A 17,506-nucleotide genomic window follows, 5' to 3' on the forward strand; every position below is an offset into this window, starting at 1 on the left:
CTTCAAGGCAGGTTGTTGAAAGTACCTGGTTTTTCATGTCGTTTATAGTAAATTGAGAGAGGACAGAGCTACCCTAAAGGAATATAAAGGAGCCAGGGCTTACTGGCTTTGAATATTCCCAGAATCTCTAGATGGGAAATGATATTAAAATTTAAAAAAAAAATGGTCCTAAGAATAAATAAAGCCTAGGAAACAAATAAAAATAAATAAAACTTTGTCAGAAAAAGTTGATATATAAAGATAAAAGAAACTGAGGGTGTGGCTGTAAAATGTTTTGTTAGGATCTCAGAAACATCTTCGTTGGTGCCTCAGAGAACCATTCAATAAAGCAACAGGGCATCTAAGAAGCTTAAAGATGCTGCTCCTTAGCAAAAGCCCAAAGTAGAAAAGGCTTGTCTAGAAGAAACTTTTAAGTATTGCTTTTGGCTAATAGAGTGAACCCAATAAAATTCACAGGGGACTCCTCCATTTAAAAATAAAAAATATATTGACAGGAATCTTGCCAGGTTGAATAGAAAATGACAGAGAGTACAAAATGAAAGAGGATTAGATGCCTAAACATATATATATGAGACACAGGCAGAAAAAAACATACTCAACTGTAAATATAAGCTATCTTTCATGAAAAAAGGAAGGATGACTCAGAAGGTAAAATCAAGAGCAAAAAAACATAAAGAATTATTTTCAGGCATGAGTTCAAATCAGGGAACTGTCAACAGCACTTGGCTGGATTTTGGAATTGCTATGAACCAGTAAGTCCTATGTATATCCTGTTTTACTCTTTTTTGAATAGGGCAGTCTATACCATTAAACTATGCCTATCCCATAATTGTAGTTAAAAGTGCATGAGTGTGCATGTGTGTATGTGTGTGGTCATGGTAGTGGTGGTGGTTGTGGCATGGAGGGAGGGGCCAGATAACTGTCTTTAGTTCACAGGCTTTCTTATTGAGAGAAACTCTACTCAAGGAGATACATGCAAGAATTTGCAACAGAGGGACATCATCCTCACTTAAACCTTGCCTGATGTAGATGATAAGATTCTGGATTTCGAGCTGATGCTGTAATTGAGTGACATTTTTCAGTGCCCTGGGATGGGGCGGGTGTATTTCACATCTAAAGACATGTGAATCATTAAGAGCCAGAGGGTGAACTGTGATAGCCAATCTCTAAAATGCCTCCAACCTTTCTTGTCTCCTGGTAAATAAGTCCCTGTGTAGAATCATCTTAAAGTGAATTACAGTTGGCCTTTGTGTCCAGTGGAATGTGGCAGAAGTGACAGTGTGTGACTCCTGAGGCTGGATCATAAAAGTCATTTCAGTTTCCCCATCTCTCTCTCTTGTTTAACTACCATGTTATAAGGATATTCAAACAGCCTTGCAGAGAGGTCCACATGGTAAGGCAATAGTCATCCTGCCAACAGTCAACACCAACTTTCCAGGGTACCAGCGAGTAGATCCTCCAACCCAAGATGAGCTTTTATGAGTCCTGCTTCAGCCGATATCTTGACTACAAACTTTTGAGAGACTGAATCAGAATTATACAACCAAGCCACTCCTGAGTGACTGACTCATAGAAATTGATTGATATTATCAATGTTTACTGTTATTTTAAGATGCTAATTTTTATAGTGACTGTTATATAGCAACAGATAATTGCTATAATTGCAAAATCATGAAATATTCAGTCTGTGGCTGTGGAATATGATTGACAAAAGTAAAATGGATTTTGTTCTTTGGAGTCCAAGGCCATATCTCAAAGTTAAAGTATTGAATTTGTTCCTTGGGAACACATGTCTCTTGAATAGCAGTATGGCCTGGATTGGAAAGGTACACATGTAAATTTTCCAAATTCTGCAATGAATGTGGGTTGGTGGCTTGTAAGAAGGTCAAGGATTATAAAAATGAAGAAAGAAAGCATAGTAAAATGAGGTTCAAAAGAGATGGACTTCCCCTCTCTTTTATTTTACCAAGGCAAATGATTAATTCTTAGAATGCAATTTTGTGTCCCATAATACTTAATCCCAAGAACTTTTGTTGTTTCACAAATATAATAGCAATTATAAAGAAAATAATGATAAAAAATCACATGATTCCAACTTTTTTAAACATCAGGTATTCCTTTATATCTTATATATGTTAACATATGGATATGTGAATGTGAATAAAAGTTATAGTATAAGTAAAATTGATATTTTTATTTTTTACTGATTAACCTACTACAATAATTTATATATGTTCTTCATAATTTTTATTCAAAATAATTCCTTGAATAAATATAGAATAATTTTCTTAGCCATTCTCGTATTGCTGACTTTTATGTTTTCCCCAATTAAAAATCATGCTGTATATAAACCTTCCTCCTATTTTTGAGTTATTTCTTCATGAAAATTATTCTTGGATAAAATTACTGGTCAAAAGCCCTTGGCTATTTTAAGCAGTAACAAAGCAATTTTATTTCTCCTAGTCTAGACTTAGCATAACTATAAGATACAAAGGGGACTAACTAAAATGAGAAAGAAGAAGAGAGTTGAGCATCAGAAAGTTACCACCAGCTAAACTGCTATCCCACAGATCAAAGGTATAAACTTTATGATAATTGTTAGACAGAAGCCATTGGTATCTCTACATTCAGAATGTAGTTGGGAAGCTTTCTTATATTTCACTTTTATAAAATGTCTTCACTCTTCTTCTGCTCCCTCCTGTCATCTAATTGGTCAATATTAATCAAACGCTTAGCCTGCAATCTGGAGGATAACTGGATAACCATACTGAACAAAATTAAGAAAAAGAGAGTATGCACTTAGCATTAGGCAGACACTGAGCTTCAATGATAATGTGTTATTATTCTCACTTTCAAGAAGAAGATACGGGCTGAGAGGTGGAGCAGATTGCCTCTGTTTAGATAATGAAGAACTAGTGAAGCTTAAAGCCTCAGCATTCATGCCCATTCTTTTAGAGCACATCTAGTCAGTGGGGGCTTAATGCCTTATAATAAAAACTGATGTTAACTCCTTTTCAAGCTAAACTTGCTAACTCCTTTCGAGCTAAAAAGGGAAAATAAAATTTTATCTCAAGGTTCTTCCTAAAGTCATATTTTTTAAATGTTGGGTTAATTTTTCCATTTTTCTAGTGAACATGATTTTAAGCGTACAGAGGCAACTCTTGCCTCATGTACCTTAGGACCAGAAAGTTCCCAAGGGACAAAGAGCCACAAGGTTATCTGTGGAAGTGTACATGTCAGTCTTTGCTATTAGATGTTTAAGCACTTCCTTGCCCTCAAAGCACAAGTGCATACACCCGCCACTAGTGCAAACTTCCTATTTGTCTTCAGAGTTGAGGAGACCAAAGAGTACTTTGAATGACTAATTCTGTAGAGGATGCTCCTTGACTTATGAAGAAGATTGTAACTTGAAGTGTGACCCACAGAGAGGGACATGCAGCCTGTCCTCCACCAGCCTACAGGATCCCTCAGTATGCATCGTGTTCCCCACTGCAGCACAATGTAAGGAAGCTGGTCTCTAAGGTTTCTACAAATGATAGGTTCGTTTGCCACATTATAGTAGTTATTTATTGCTCCCAGTGTTTTCAAAATACCAGATGTGTTGGTTATTGAAATTTGTCTGTTTTTAAGCTTTTTAATTACCTTGTAGTTGGATCAGCTATTTTTATTAATTTAATAAAAAATTATAATGGCATGTGGTGAATTCAACCTTGTACTGTAAACTCTCAGAAAGATAAAAATGCTGAGAAGGGTTACTGGTATTCTGGAATCAACAAACAGCTGTGATGGTCTGGAAAAGACTTTCCCACAGGCATTGATCCAGCAGGCACAGCCAAGAAAAGTGCTACTGCAGATGCAGAAAATGCCATGAGTGGGACATAATAACAACCTAATAACTGTCTCCTGGAAAATCCCACCAGCTTACACCTGATTAAGATGTTGGGCATTTGTGTATAATAGGAATAGAGACTAAGAGTTAAGTGATAAGAAGATTGAAAAGGAAAAATGAGGATAAAAATTTGTGTTCATTATGTTATTTTGTGAATTATTGGATGATGTTATCTCTCAAGTGTACCAGAGACCAAAGCTAGCTTATCATCATCATCATCGATAGTACCTACTTCTCTATATGCTGTATTGTACGATCAACAGCAAAGCTTCTCTCTATACCATCAGCTCTGTTTTGAGTTATGGTATCACCGGTCATTTGGTCTCTTTCTTGCTCTTCAATTTATTTCAACAAATACTGATTCAGCTTCTACTTTAGGAGTATAGACATGAAAAGAGTGGTATTATATTTGATTTTTACTTGTTTTATCTTAAAAACAAAATAACTTGATCTCGTCAGTGTTTGGATATATCATTTTACTCCTACATTTTAATAGTACTTAGAAGAGTCAAATGCTGTAGAAAGAAAAAGGAGAAGCATGTGTTAAAGGATAATTAATCAGGGGAACATGCTAAGAGTAGAACAGACTTATTTACAGTACTTGTATTTTAACTGATGAAGTAAAAAGAGTGATAACATATTTATTATGTATCTATTTATGTCTTCACTTAATTAATGTTTGTTACTCTCCTGTACCTATAAGATCCATGGGAGGAGGAGAACCAGACAAGCTTGGTTCACTATTACTTTCTGAAACCTCATACTGTGTCTAGCACATCATAACATACATTCTATCAGCATATATTTGTTGAATAAATGGATTTGGCATTAAATAAAATAACTGAATATGAGTAAAAAAATAAAAAATAAAAAGTAGCCCAAGGTATTAAATCTCTCTGCCCTGAGATATTCTTCAATGTTTCTTTGGACTATTTCTGTATCATCTGCACTAGTAGGAAAGAAAGGCCTAGGGAACCCTCTCAGTATAATTTATTATATTTATGTAGCACCTATCACCTTGATACTGTATCTAGGTCAGCAATTTCCTAAAGTTTGCTTCATAATATCTCAGAATATCTCTGTGGGGCCATAATGTCTTACAATAGTCTCAAAATAAAATTAACTTTTATCCTACTTAATTTTTAAATATAAACATGGCCCACAAAGGGAAAGCCTTATAACATCAAGAACACCATTCAAACTGCATTTCCAGGGAGGTTGGCAACCAGAATTCTTTATTCATTCCAAAGTAATTATTGATTCATTTGTTTGTTTGTTTTTTCAACAAATATTTATGAAATGTTTACTTTGTGTCAGACATTATACCAGATACTTGAGATATAATGATGTAGAGTACCTAGTCCTTGCTCCAGAGGAGTTTATTTAAAGGACATCGTGATGGGGATGTCCTATATTATGATATAGAATACAAAGTTCAAATCCAACATCTGTTGGATATCCACGTAAGTTATATGGAGTGCATTACCCTATATTTCTTATCTTTTCTGATGTCTATATTCTTCATAATTAATACTACCTAAGGAAGCCTTTGATACAAGCAGTCTAGTGTATCCCTAGTCTTACAGAACTTACCCTGTCTCACAGATTCACTTTTGTTGCAAGTTTCTGAAACTGAGGTGACCAGACCCAGTCAACCTTCAGTGCAATACCTCCAACTCCTGACACTTTGCATGCTCCTTAGTTAGGCACCTAAGAGACAAACTAAATTTTCTCACCAGTAAACCAATTTCTTCATCAAAATGCCTTTATTTTTTCCAAGCACACTTAAGTAAAAAATCTGGAAACATTTTTGATGCCTTAGGATATTAGAAAGAGCATGATCCTTGGAATCATAAAGATATAGGTTCAGTTTCTAGCTCTGCTCCTGGCGTGCCTGGAGTAGCATGACTAGATTTCTGCTCCAATAAAAGGACAATAGTTCTCACTTCTTAGAACTGTTCTGTGAATTAAATGAGAACACATACACAGTTCTTTAAACAGTTCCAGACAGTGAAGTTGTTCAACAAACGTTCTTTTCTCCACTCACATGATAATGTAAGTCATTATTGAAAAATTATAATTTTGACTCTACTCACTAAATGTATGCAAACAATGGCATTGTTCTCAATATATTTTAAGACAGTCATCCATTTAAAACATTATGTCATTATAATGATTTAAAAATGACTCACTTTAGTGAAAGGTGCAAGACAATGGTGCAGTTCTCTGGGCCGTGACTGTCTGGTCAGTGATATTACCAGAGTGCTGCCCATGATGAAGATTCTAACAGATCATTGCAGAGAAATGACAGGGGTCTTACCAGTAGTGCAAAAGCTGTCATGATTCTCAATCACATTTTATGTAAATACTACATGTATATAGATATAGATATATATCATACATATGCTTTTGCTTATCCTTCTGCTTCTTATCTTTCTGCTTCTTTCTGAACTTTTTATGAACCTCTAAGATAAATGGAGTCATCAATGTGATTGATCAGATTACAAGACACTAATGAAGTCATGTTTCTAATAGGAAGGGTTCTAGTACATTACAATGTCATGCACTTAGATGGGGTTTTCTTTCACTTTATGTTCATGACTTGGTAAGCTGAGCTGAAGCCTTTTTCTTGGATTCTTTCTCTCTGCTTGATAATGCTGGTGATTACTTCTAGTTGCTGAACCATATGGCAAATAGCAAATACTTAAGATTTAGGATCAAAAGGAGGTAGGAGGTCCCATTAAGGACATGCTTACCCCAGCTTAACTCTATCAGATTTCTGCTTGGGATTTGTAGAGAACTGGAATAGCCAATAATAATGTGATATCTTCCACCCCATTCACCACCATTCTTTGATATCTCTCTTATAAGCTGTCCAAGGAGAGATTGTGGGAAGGGCAAAATTGGGCATTTCTGAATTGATCCTATCTGACTTTACTTTTACTTATGACATCATCACTGTGCATTTATGTATTGTTCTGACCTTTTCAATAGCAAAACTGGGCTTCTAACAAGAAGCCAGATTCTATGAACAGAGCACTTACTGTACTGGCAATGAGAGAAAAGGGTTCTCATTCAGGCTGTACTTTAAGATCACAGACAAATATTTTTGCCTGAAATAGATTCAGAAATTACATAAAAACAATTAGTCAGCTCATGGAATTTTATTTCCTGAAAATGTTTTTCAAAAAGAAATTGTCCTTCCCATCCCCTGGATCAGATTAGAAAAATATAAGTACTTCTCTTCCTGGAATCAAAAGGAAAATTCAAACTTCTGTATTAGAAGACAGGATATGACATGAATTGGTCAAGCATGCCAAACTAACATTTCATTCCATATTCCTCAGAATAAGAGGATGTCTTCCTCACATTAAATTATAATTGCTTTCCATGAAGTATCCCTCCATGTTTATATTAAAAGCAGCCTTAAAATGCTCCATTATGCCACAGCAGCATCTACAGAACATACAGGGACAGAAAAAAAAAAGTTTGTATGTCATATTTCTATCTTGCCACAAACTAAGTTCACTTTCTAGAAGGTCTTTGCAATAGAGTGTATTCTGTCTATAACGTTTTATGTTATTTGCATTCCAATCACTAAGTGATCATACTGAGTGATCCTTGTAATTGAATGTATTCTGGGTATGGAAGACTCATTTGCTTATTCTGTCCATTATTAATCCCACTACATTTTAAAATATAGCATGGCTTTTGCAGAGGTAGTAGAGCATAAGTAAAGAATTTAATGACAGAAAGGTATACCTGTGTTTCATGTCCTCTCCTGATTTTAATCAAGCCAACTTAACCTCTTGTTTCCAGTCTGAAGTGCTCCTGGCCCGTATCTTTCACCTTCTTGTCCATAAGGACAATCCATGAATTATAGCTGGAGTTTTCCAGCAGTCACTAGGATGCCCCTTGTTACTTTTGTTTAGATGTTTTTGCTTCCCTGCTTTGAACTCTCAGAACATCATTCCAGTGTCCACCTTCAGTCTTTTAAGCTCATTCTTTCTAGTGAGTGGACTCAGCTCTCCCCTGAGAATTGGGATTTGTCTCCTGTCTAGCCATGACTGAGGCCATGGGCACAATGAGCACTGGTGCAATGGGGTTGTATTGAAAGTCTCAATGCCAACTGGTTAAGTGGACATTCTTTTGCCTATTATTGAGAAAGCAATAAGCTCCAGGTGTGTAGATGGCATATAGTAAGCATCTCCTGTTTGTTGTTCATTGACTAAAAGTTAAGCTGTGTTAGGCATTGCTGTGAAGAGCCATGCATAAGACTCCACTGGGAAATATACAGAGGTTTAAGAACCTAAGACAATAAATAAACATGCGCAAATTAATACAGTACAAATTGAGCAAATAAGTGCTGAAGGGACACAGAAAACATAACATGGAACAATACCCCAGAGATTGGGAGTTATAAATACTCACTAGAGGCCTCAATGGCGAAACTAAGTTTGAACTAAAATTCACGAGCATGCTCACTGAAGTGAACAAGTCCTTATAAATATTCAGTCCATGGAAGAGCAGGCAGTTCCCTGAGGAGTCACATCCCCCAGAATAAATGTTCTTGGGCAGACTGGCTGTTGTACATATATACTGTTTCTTTCCACCAATCGTTTTCACACTTTCACACTTACATGGCACCTTCTGAGGCTGACCAATGAACACAGGCTTCATGGCATTTTGCCATATTTTAGTAACTGCGCATTTGCATCCAGGGTGAAGGAGCTAGAAATTAGGAGTCTGAATTCTTTAGGCCAAGGCCTCTGGACCTATTGGTCCAGCCTGCCAAAGACTTTATTCCAAGTACCCTGTAAGAGTTGACACATAAGGCCATGCTACAGAAAACCCATCAGCACATGTCTTTGATGGAGATGAATTATAGTTTACAAATGATTAAAATATTGTTAATGATGATATCAAGGTACTTGAGGCTCTGAAGGGGAACTTTGAAAATTAGATGTTACCAGAACCTTTAGAGTCTTAACCACTTGTCAGTTCGTGTTTTTAAAAAGTGCATTAGCTTTATTCAGTATCCATATAACCTTTCTACTCTCACTTGCTCTGTTTCCCTAGCAACCATTTAAAAGTGCTGCAAAAGGCACTGCTGTCTTGAAAAAAAAAAAAGACAATGGTCTTAAACTTCCTCTTTTTCTTTAGGGTTTTTCTCCATCTTCCCAGCCACTTTCCTGGCTCTTGGAGATTTTGCAGTCTCCAGAGCAAGCTCACTTTGAATGCTCAGCTGTGGGGTAATTAAGGAGGTGGGTGCCAGGCCAAGAGAAAGTGACTTCTTTGAGATGATAGTTTGGCATTCAGGGTTAGCTAAGAGGCCCTGTGACTGGGGGAGAACAGTACTTAATGCAGAAACATAACAAAATATAATATAATTTTGCCTTCAAACCTCTCATTTTAGGAAGAGACTTGTGTAAAAGGTAATAATATTGGCTGTCAGCTGCCACTCTAAGGGATCTAGCTCTGAGAGATGAAGGATGAGAAAGCTCTGGCCCAGGAAACAACTTCATAAACTGAGCAAGAATAACTGTTTTGAAGGACTGTGAAGCCCAGAACTTTGCCTCCCCAAAGCTTCTATAAAGTTTTTTTTTTTTTTTCCTAACAGAATATGTCCCCGTCTCCAACCCCATGATTCCTGGCTCCAGGAAAAATACAAAGAGAGATATGATATATTACAGGACTCCCTGTCATACTCAGAGCAAAGCCACAGCTAACAAAGGTCCTGAGGCTTTCATTTGCCATTTTGGAACTGTTTGTTAAAGATCTCTTTTTATAAAAGAGGGCAAATACAGAACACCAATAATATGTCAGGAACCATGTTAAAGGATTTACACGAGTGATCTTATTCAATCTCATAAACAACTCTGTGAATAGATCATTCTTATTTTCATTTGCATTTACTCCTTCTCACCTAACCCCTAACTCTCAGAGGTGAAGTTTGCCCAAGGCCCAACAATGTTTCAGAACTGGGTTTCAAATCTAGGTCTGTCTAACTTCAGAAATTTCATATTGTCTCCATCAAGCCTGCTGCCTTCTTGGCATTGCCTATCACATTGCTGAAAGAAGGTTAGGACTAGGTCTTTTATACAAAATAGATCTGGATAAGCCTTTTGTATCCACCCATCCTTATGTGTAAACTATGTTGTGGACAAGAAATCACTGTCAGGACATAATATGGGAAGACAGATTGGTTTCCTCTAGGCCCAGGTGTCAGACAAGCATGCATTTTATCTTCCTATTGGTTTAATCTGTATATAGAACATATCATAAGAAAAATTGGGCCAGTGATGGAAGAATTAGAAAAGGTCACCGAGAGCAAGGATGTGTCATTAGAGGTCAAGGCTAAGATCATCCACACACTCATAGTCTCAATTACTATGTACAGATATGAAAGTTAGACACTGAAAAAAGCCATTGAGGAAAAAATAATTCATTTGGAATATAATATTAAAGGAGAGTTTTGCAGATACCCTAGACTTCCAGATGAATAAGTGGGTCCTAGAGTGAATTAAACCTGAAACATCACTGGAGGCAAAAATGACAAAACTGAAGCCGTCCTACTTCAGGCACATCATGAGAGGGCAGAGTTCTTTGGAAAATGAAAATAATACTGGGAAAAATAGAAGGCAGCAGGAACAGAGGAAACTCGAATATAAAATAGATCGACTCCATCAAAGGAGCCATAGACATGAGTCTACGCGAGATGAGCAGGGGTGTTGAGGACAGGACACTGTGGACATCACTTTTTCACAGGGTAGATGGGAGTCAGAGTGAATCAATGGCAGGTAATACACATTGAGCCTACTCATCTCAGTAACACTAATCTGAAAATAGGAATCCCACAGAACCTCCTTCTTACTGACATTATTTCAGTAATGTAGCATCACAGAAATAGGTTTTTAAATTTTTTGATCTATGGATATTCATTAAGGATTTCCCATATGTTTGAGATTATACAAAATAAAAAGGAAGTATGATAAAGTACTTTCCTTCAAGGACAGGTATATCTCAAGTCCTGTGGTAAGAATAAGGATCTTGGGAATTTACTGAGCTGGCAATGAGTATCTGTTCTGGCACACTGGCTGTGTGACGTTGGACATGTTCTCTGAGTTTTAGTTTTCTTATTTATAAAATGAAAATAACTTTAAATCCTGCCTTAAATTATGATGCTGATTAAATAAAATAATGTAAACAAAGTGTATTTTAGATAATATTGATAGCTATTATTAATATTATTAGCTAACATATACTATAATTATGGTGATAATAATTAAATAGAAAGGGAAAACATAATATGATGAATTTCCAAAATAAGAGGCTTATTTTTAAGAACTATCAGTGAAAGAGATATGAATGTGAGCTGGTGGTGTAGGGCAAATTCATAAAGAAATTGAGTTTGACCTGGGATTTTTAGCTGCATAAAAGAAACCAAGATTATTTCAGGCAGCTATGGAATTCATGAACCCAAAGTGTGAAGTTAGGAATAAGTAGGTTTAGAAAGGCCAGTTTGATCAAAGAAGAGTGACACGTAATTGTGGGACAATCAAAGGAGAAAAAGATGTACTGAGATAATGGGCATGGTTATAGAAGACCTTAAAGTTGACACTGTTCTCATAGATGAGACCAGTAATTTTAGCTTTTTGTCAAATGGGATCCCAATAGAGGGGATTCTTGGTAACTCTGTGATCTGAGGAAATCCCATCCAGTCACACTAAACCTTGTGACCAAAAGAAGCCCACTGAGAGATGACAGCATGTGCAATCAACCAGAGCATCTTCTTCAATTCTTAAATCTTCTATGTTTGATGATGCATTTTACTAATTGACAAGGTAAAAGACCAGCAACACCTCAGAAGACAGGACTCTAGAAGAGAGGGAGAATTATAAAGAGATAGAAAGATAACTAGATCAACCCAGATAATAAAGAGGTATTAGTTCTGTCAAGATGAATACATTCTCTGAAGTAGATTTCAGACAGGTTAATCGAGGGTACAATATGCTGTCTTGATGACTTAGTGATATTTTAATGGGATTAGCAAGCAAGTGCTCATAAGAGTTTGTGTCATCCTACATCAAACACTCACCTTACTCCAATAGATTTCTATTTTAGCCACTCTATTATATTCTTTCTTCCCTACAATTGCCTGCCTTTTTTGAAAAAAATGAAAGAGGTTGAAAGCAAAAGTGAACCTGAGAGTACTCAAAACTGATTAGGATGGGTATAATGTGTTAGTGAATTGTTGTAACAATAACACAACATTTTGGAATTCTGTTCATTTCATAAGCCACATTGATTCTGCTTCCAGCTGGCTTTATGGAATCCCATTGGCTGATTGCATCTTCCTCTCTTTCTAAACCCTCAATCATTCATAAATATTTTTAAATGCCTATCTCCAAGGTGCTGTTCTAGGGGCTAGAGAAACAATAATGACCATAACAAAGCTTTATGGAGCTTTTCTTCTAGTGCAGACTTGGATTTAAATAATAAATAAAATAAAAATATTTGTAGTGCTATGAAGAAAAATAAAGCAGGGGAACAGAACAGAAGGTGATACAGAGGGCCTGAATTTGGGCTGTGCTTGGGTGAAAGCAGACTGATGTTACTGAAGGAGGGTGAATGCCAGAGAGAGTGAGAGGAGATGTATCAGAGAGGTCAAAGGAAGGATGCTGTGGGGCTTAGCAGCCCATTGTTAAGATTTTGGCTTTTACTATGAGGTTTTTAAACAAAGAAGAAACATGAGCTGCTCTATATTTTGACATGATTATTCTCCTGCTTTGTTGAGAAGATATATGTTGAAGAGGATTATGAGTGGAAGCAAAAAGACCAGAAAGAGAAAGCCCCACAGTCAAGGAGAGAGACTGTGGGGACTTGTACTGGGGTCACTGGGATGAAGGAGCTAAGAAGTGTAAAGATTCTGAATATGTTTTGGAAGCAGAACTGATAGGACTTGTTGATGAATTAGATATTGGATGTAAGATATAAAAAAAGAATCAAAGAAAGAACTAGGTTTTGGGGCTTGAGCAATAAGAATAGGATTACTGTTTAAGGAAATAGGGAAGACTGAAGAAGAAGCAGGTTGATAGAATATTTGAGTGAGTGGTGGAGATATGACAATCTAGACACCTAAAAGGTTAATTTTTGATAAGTTAGATTTGGAAAACCTGTTAGACATTTAAATAGAGAAGGCACGTAGGTAGCTGAATATACACATTTGGATTTCAAGAGGTAGTTCAGAGCTAAATATATAAATGTGGACATCCTCAGCATACAGATGGAATTTAAAGCCATGAAGCTGGATGAAGTCACCTAGGTAGTTAGCAGAAACAGAAGAAAAGAGAATCAGAACAGAGCTCAGAGAATGCCAACATTTAAAGATTAGGCAAAAAAAAAAAAAAAAAAAAATAGTAAGAAGAAAACCAGGGCATTATGGTTGGTGTCCCAGAGATAAAGTAAAGAAATAGTTTTAAATAATGAGTAGTGAAACTTGTGTAAAACTGGACAATGAAACTTGGTAAGGTGGAAGTCATTATTGTCATTGTCAAATGCAATATTGATAAAAAGATAGGTATATGTTATGGGCTAAATGTTAGTTCCTCCCTACCAAATCCATATATTTAAACCCTAATCGTCAGTGTGATAGTATTTGAATATGGGGTCTTTGGAAGGTAATTGGAGTTAGAGGAGGTCATGAGGGTGGGGGCTTAGGATTGGTGCCCTTATAAGAAAAAACAATGGGGGACAATGGGGAACATTCTCTCTCTCTCTCTCTCTCTCTCTCTCTCTCTCTCTCCCCCTCCCTCCCTCCCTCCCTCCCTCCCTCCCTGCCAATTCAGGAGCAGCGAGAAGGTGGCCATCTACAAGCTAGAAAAAGAGCTCTCACCAGGAATCTAGTCAGCCAGCACCTTCATCAGAGACCTCTAGCTTCCAGAACAGTGAGGAAGTAAGTTTCTGTGTTTAAGACACCCACTCCATGGTATTTTGTTATAGCACCCTAAGCAGACTAATATGGAATGGAAGCCTGATCTAAGTACATTTAATTAAGAGAAAATTCAATTAAAAAAATGAAAATAATGAATATAGAAAATTCTCTTTGGGAGTTTTTCTGTAACTTGTAGCTGAGCTATGAAGTGGTAGCTGGGGGATACTTATAAGATCAAGAAAATGTTTTGAAGGTGGAAAATATTAGCATATATATTTGGCTGCTTATGGAAACAATCTAATAGAGAAAGAATATTGATGATACAGGAAGTAGCAACTACAAGAGATGGAATTCTGAGCACAGCCTATGATTAAAAACAAACAAACAACCTGTAGCTATCTATCCAAAAGAAAAGAAGGCAAAGTACCTGGCTGGTAGATTTGGTGGCAAGGGTGTGTACATACTTTATTGTGATGGAAACCATGTCTCAGTGAGGTAAGAGCAAGCCAAGAATAAGGAAAGAAAAGATTAGAGATTTGAAGATCATTTTATTGGATTTCACTTATGTATACTTAATTATTTGTCTAGAAATAGATTTGAATATTCTGTACAAATCCATGTACAATGAAAAAAAGGAAAATAGGAAATGTTAATCTGCTGAAACGATGCTGATGAATACCTACCTTGGCAATACAGAATGTTGTTTGCAAGGGAAAATCTTACCCTGCCTCCCACCAAAGTCATTCCCGACTTGCCTTATGGATATTAACACAGCATATTTCCTATGAGTAGGTAATTCACATTCGTTTTGTGGCAACATAATCTATCAAGAGGCTTTAGTGATTCACCAGTTGCTTAGAGAATAGAGCCCATATGTTCTCAAGTGCTCTCTCTGTATTGGGAGTCACAAGACAAGAATAAAACCTAAGTATGCCTATGCATCTAGTTTGGGTCAAAATTCAATCTCCATTGTACCTTCCTTTATCAAACACAACTCCTCCATGTCACCTCATTTGGCATCTCCTTATTTTATTCTTATGACCTTTGGCTCTGTTTTGAGTTTCCTTTCTGTGTTCTGGCATACCCAGAGAGACACTCTGGTCCTTGAGAGGTTCAATATGCTCCTTAAAGCATTCTGACAACAAAACCTCAGATATTCTTCTAGTAAGAGAGCACATTGTGGATGAGAGTCAAAATTCTTGGTTGAGAGGACTTGGAGATGATTGAATATAATAAAATCCACAAGCTTTGGGAAGAGTTCGGTCAAATATTAGATTTATTATCTTAGTGTTGTTGGGACCAGAGGCTGAGGATCTACTTTTAGCAAGAGCCTCCATTGCTGAACACTATTTTTATTTTTTTTGGCCAGGAAAGGACTTCAAATCCATGATCCCATTTAATTTTCACTCCAAATTCAAGAAATAGGAATTATTAACTCCCTTTCCCAAATGAGGAAACTGAAATTTAGAGAGGCGAAATCACCTAGCCAAGGTCAGGTAGCTATTAAGTGGCAGAGCTGGAATTTGACAAAGTCTCCCCTGCATTTGAAGCCTTGTGCTCTTAATCACAGCTCATTTTCTGAGTCTGTGCTCTTGCCATTGAATTGTTGTTTATTCAAGCTATGTGTGTGAAAGAAAAGTGCCAGTCAATACTTGAATTGCTCGAGGTGGAGAGTGCATCATTTCTGCTTCTCAGCATTTGTGCTTACAACTATTAAAAGGAGAAACCAGGCTTCAGAAAAGCATAGCCCAGTAACTCTATCTCTGCATTTCAGTGGGCAGACTGGGAATTGGCACACAGTCTAATCAACCCACATGCACGCACAGTATTTAAATGGCACACAATGCTACAGAACAATACTTCTCTAGAGACAGGATGTTGTCAGTGAGCAAGAGGCTAAACAGTTGAATCAAAGGGCCCACACACTCAAAGGCAGCCTTGATGTGATCAGGCAGTGTTTTGTGCAGTTAGGGCAATAGATTGGTTGTGTTAATTAATTGTGTATTTTGAAGTTTGTTATAACTTCATACCAAGTATCTCCTTGAGATACAGAGAGAGAGAGAGAGAGAGAGAGAGAGAGAGAGAGAGAGAGAGAGAGAGAGAAAGAGAGAGAGAAGCAAAACAAAAATCCTAATCTAATATTCAACAAACATTCTGCACCCAAACAGCATATCTTTGTCTGAAACCTTAGTTCCAAGAACCACTTACAGGCTTTCATCAACACATTATAATATTAATCAAGACTCATAATGCAGAGTGATTTGCATGCCAACAAATATATTTACACTGTAAATTGTTTATTGAGGAGCCTTGGAGAGAAATGCAATTCATTGCCATAGAACTAAATAGTAAGAAATTCCCCCACTAAAATCCAAAGAAAATAAAGAATCTGTGGAACTTGATCCTCTAGAGCCCTGAGTAAGAGATTCATTAACATTCTCTCTTATTCCTTACAAAAAATTTACCTCCAACCTAAAGATTGCATTAAAAAAATCATTTTTCAGTCTAAGTTTAGATGTGCTTTTTCTTCTCTTATTGGCATATATTAAAGAATTTTGCCATAATCGCAGCTTCCACAGGGAGATAGAGATTATTAAATAGATAGATACATAATAGATAGATGATAGATAGATAGATAGATAGATAGATAGATAGATAGATAGATAGATAGACTAGATAGATAGATGATAGATAGATGATAGATAGATAGATGAATAGGTAGATAATCTACTTCCTGAGAAGTTTCTGATAATTTTGTTTAAGTCTCTCAATTGTGCCTTGTTGAATCAACCTTCTCACATATATTGAATGTGTCCACTTTTCTTTATTCCCATCACCACCTCTGTAATCATAGCTACTAATAATCTTCTTCTAAGATTATTGTAATAGCTACCTTACTGGCTCCCTGCATCCATTCATGACTTGTGGTTCCAGTAGAATAATTTATAACTCTCACATTTCATTTATCTGATATGAGACCAATTTGTATGATAAATTGCATGGTCACTTTCCTTACAGTTCTCTACATAGTATGGCCCACTTAGCTCTCCACTCACCACTCTCCCCTTCACTCTTGGATATTCTTACAGCCACACATAGAAGCCATCCTCTTTCCTCTTTCCTCTTTCTTTGGCTTCCAGTCTACCTCAGGGACTCTTCCCACACTCTGCACTTCTATTTTGGAGCACTTATCATGTTGAGCAATTAAATAATTATTTTTAATTCTAATTTAAAGTCTATCTTCTTTATTCCCATCCATTCCCATAATGTATTCTTGAATATTATGAGAGATGCAGAACAATATACTAGGAGAGTACTGTTGAAAATATAACTGTCTCCATTCATTTCCTAATTTGACCAATGTAAATTTAGTGTTCATTGTATACAAGTACTCTTCAGCAATATATAAATATATACATTTAATAAACCTTCTTTAATCCCACCTTTACTTCTTTCTAATTGAATAATTTGAGACAAGTTACTAAGCTTTGTTCCCTCTTAGTATTCTCATCCATAAAATATAGCTAATATTAGTGGTTGCCCTATAGGTAATATTGTTGGAGTAGGTCATCAAGAGGACATAATCGCTGGTTGACCAGCGACCTAGAGTCTGGCAACCAGAGGCTCCTCACCCCCTTCCTTGTCCTTAGAATGTGCATTCCAGTTGCCTTCCTCACACTTGA

General features: G+C 36.6%; 1 protein-coding gene across 12 annotated transcripts in view; it reads right to left on the bottom strand.

Moving 5' to 3' along the window:
- The window catches only part of OPCML (opioid binding protein/cell adhesion molecule like), a 495,048-nt gene that overhangs the window by 295,141 nt on the left and 182,401 nt on the right, over positions 1–17,506 (bottom strand). The window contains exon 1 of one of the 12 annotated variants that reach the window (XM_023521050.1): positions 6,082–6,100. The exons of the other annotated variants lie outside the window; for them this stretch is intronic. The gene's annotated coding sequence lies outside the window, so the exon portion shown is untranslated. Of the gene's footprint in view, positions 1–6,081; positions 6,101–17,506 lie in introns of those variants that run through there. 12 annotated transcript variants of the gene reach the window in all.

Source organism: Pteropus vampyrus, unplaced genomic scaffold (assembly GCF_000151845.1).
Source record: "Pteropus vampyrus isolate Shadow unplaced genomic scaffold, Pvam_2.0 Scaffold288, whole genome shotgun sequence".
Classification (NCBI taxonomy): Eukaryota; Metazoa; Chordata; class Mammalia; order Chiroptera; family Pteropodidae; genus Pteropus; species Pteropus vampyrus.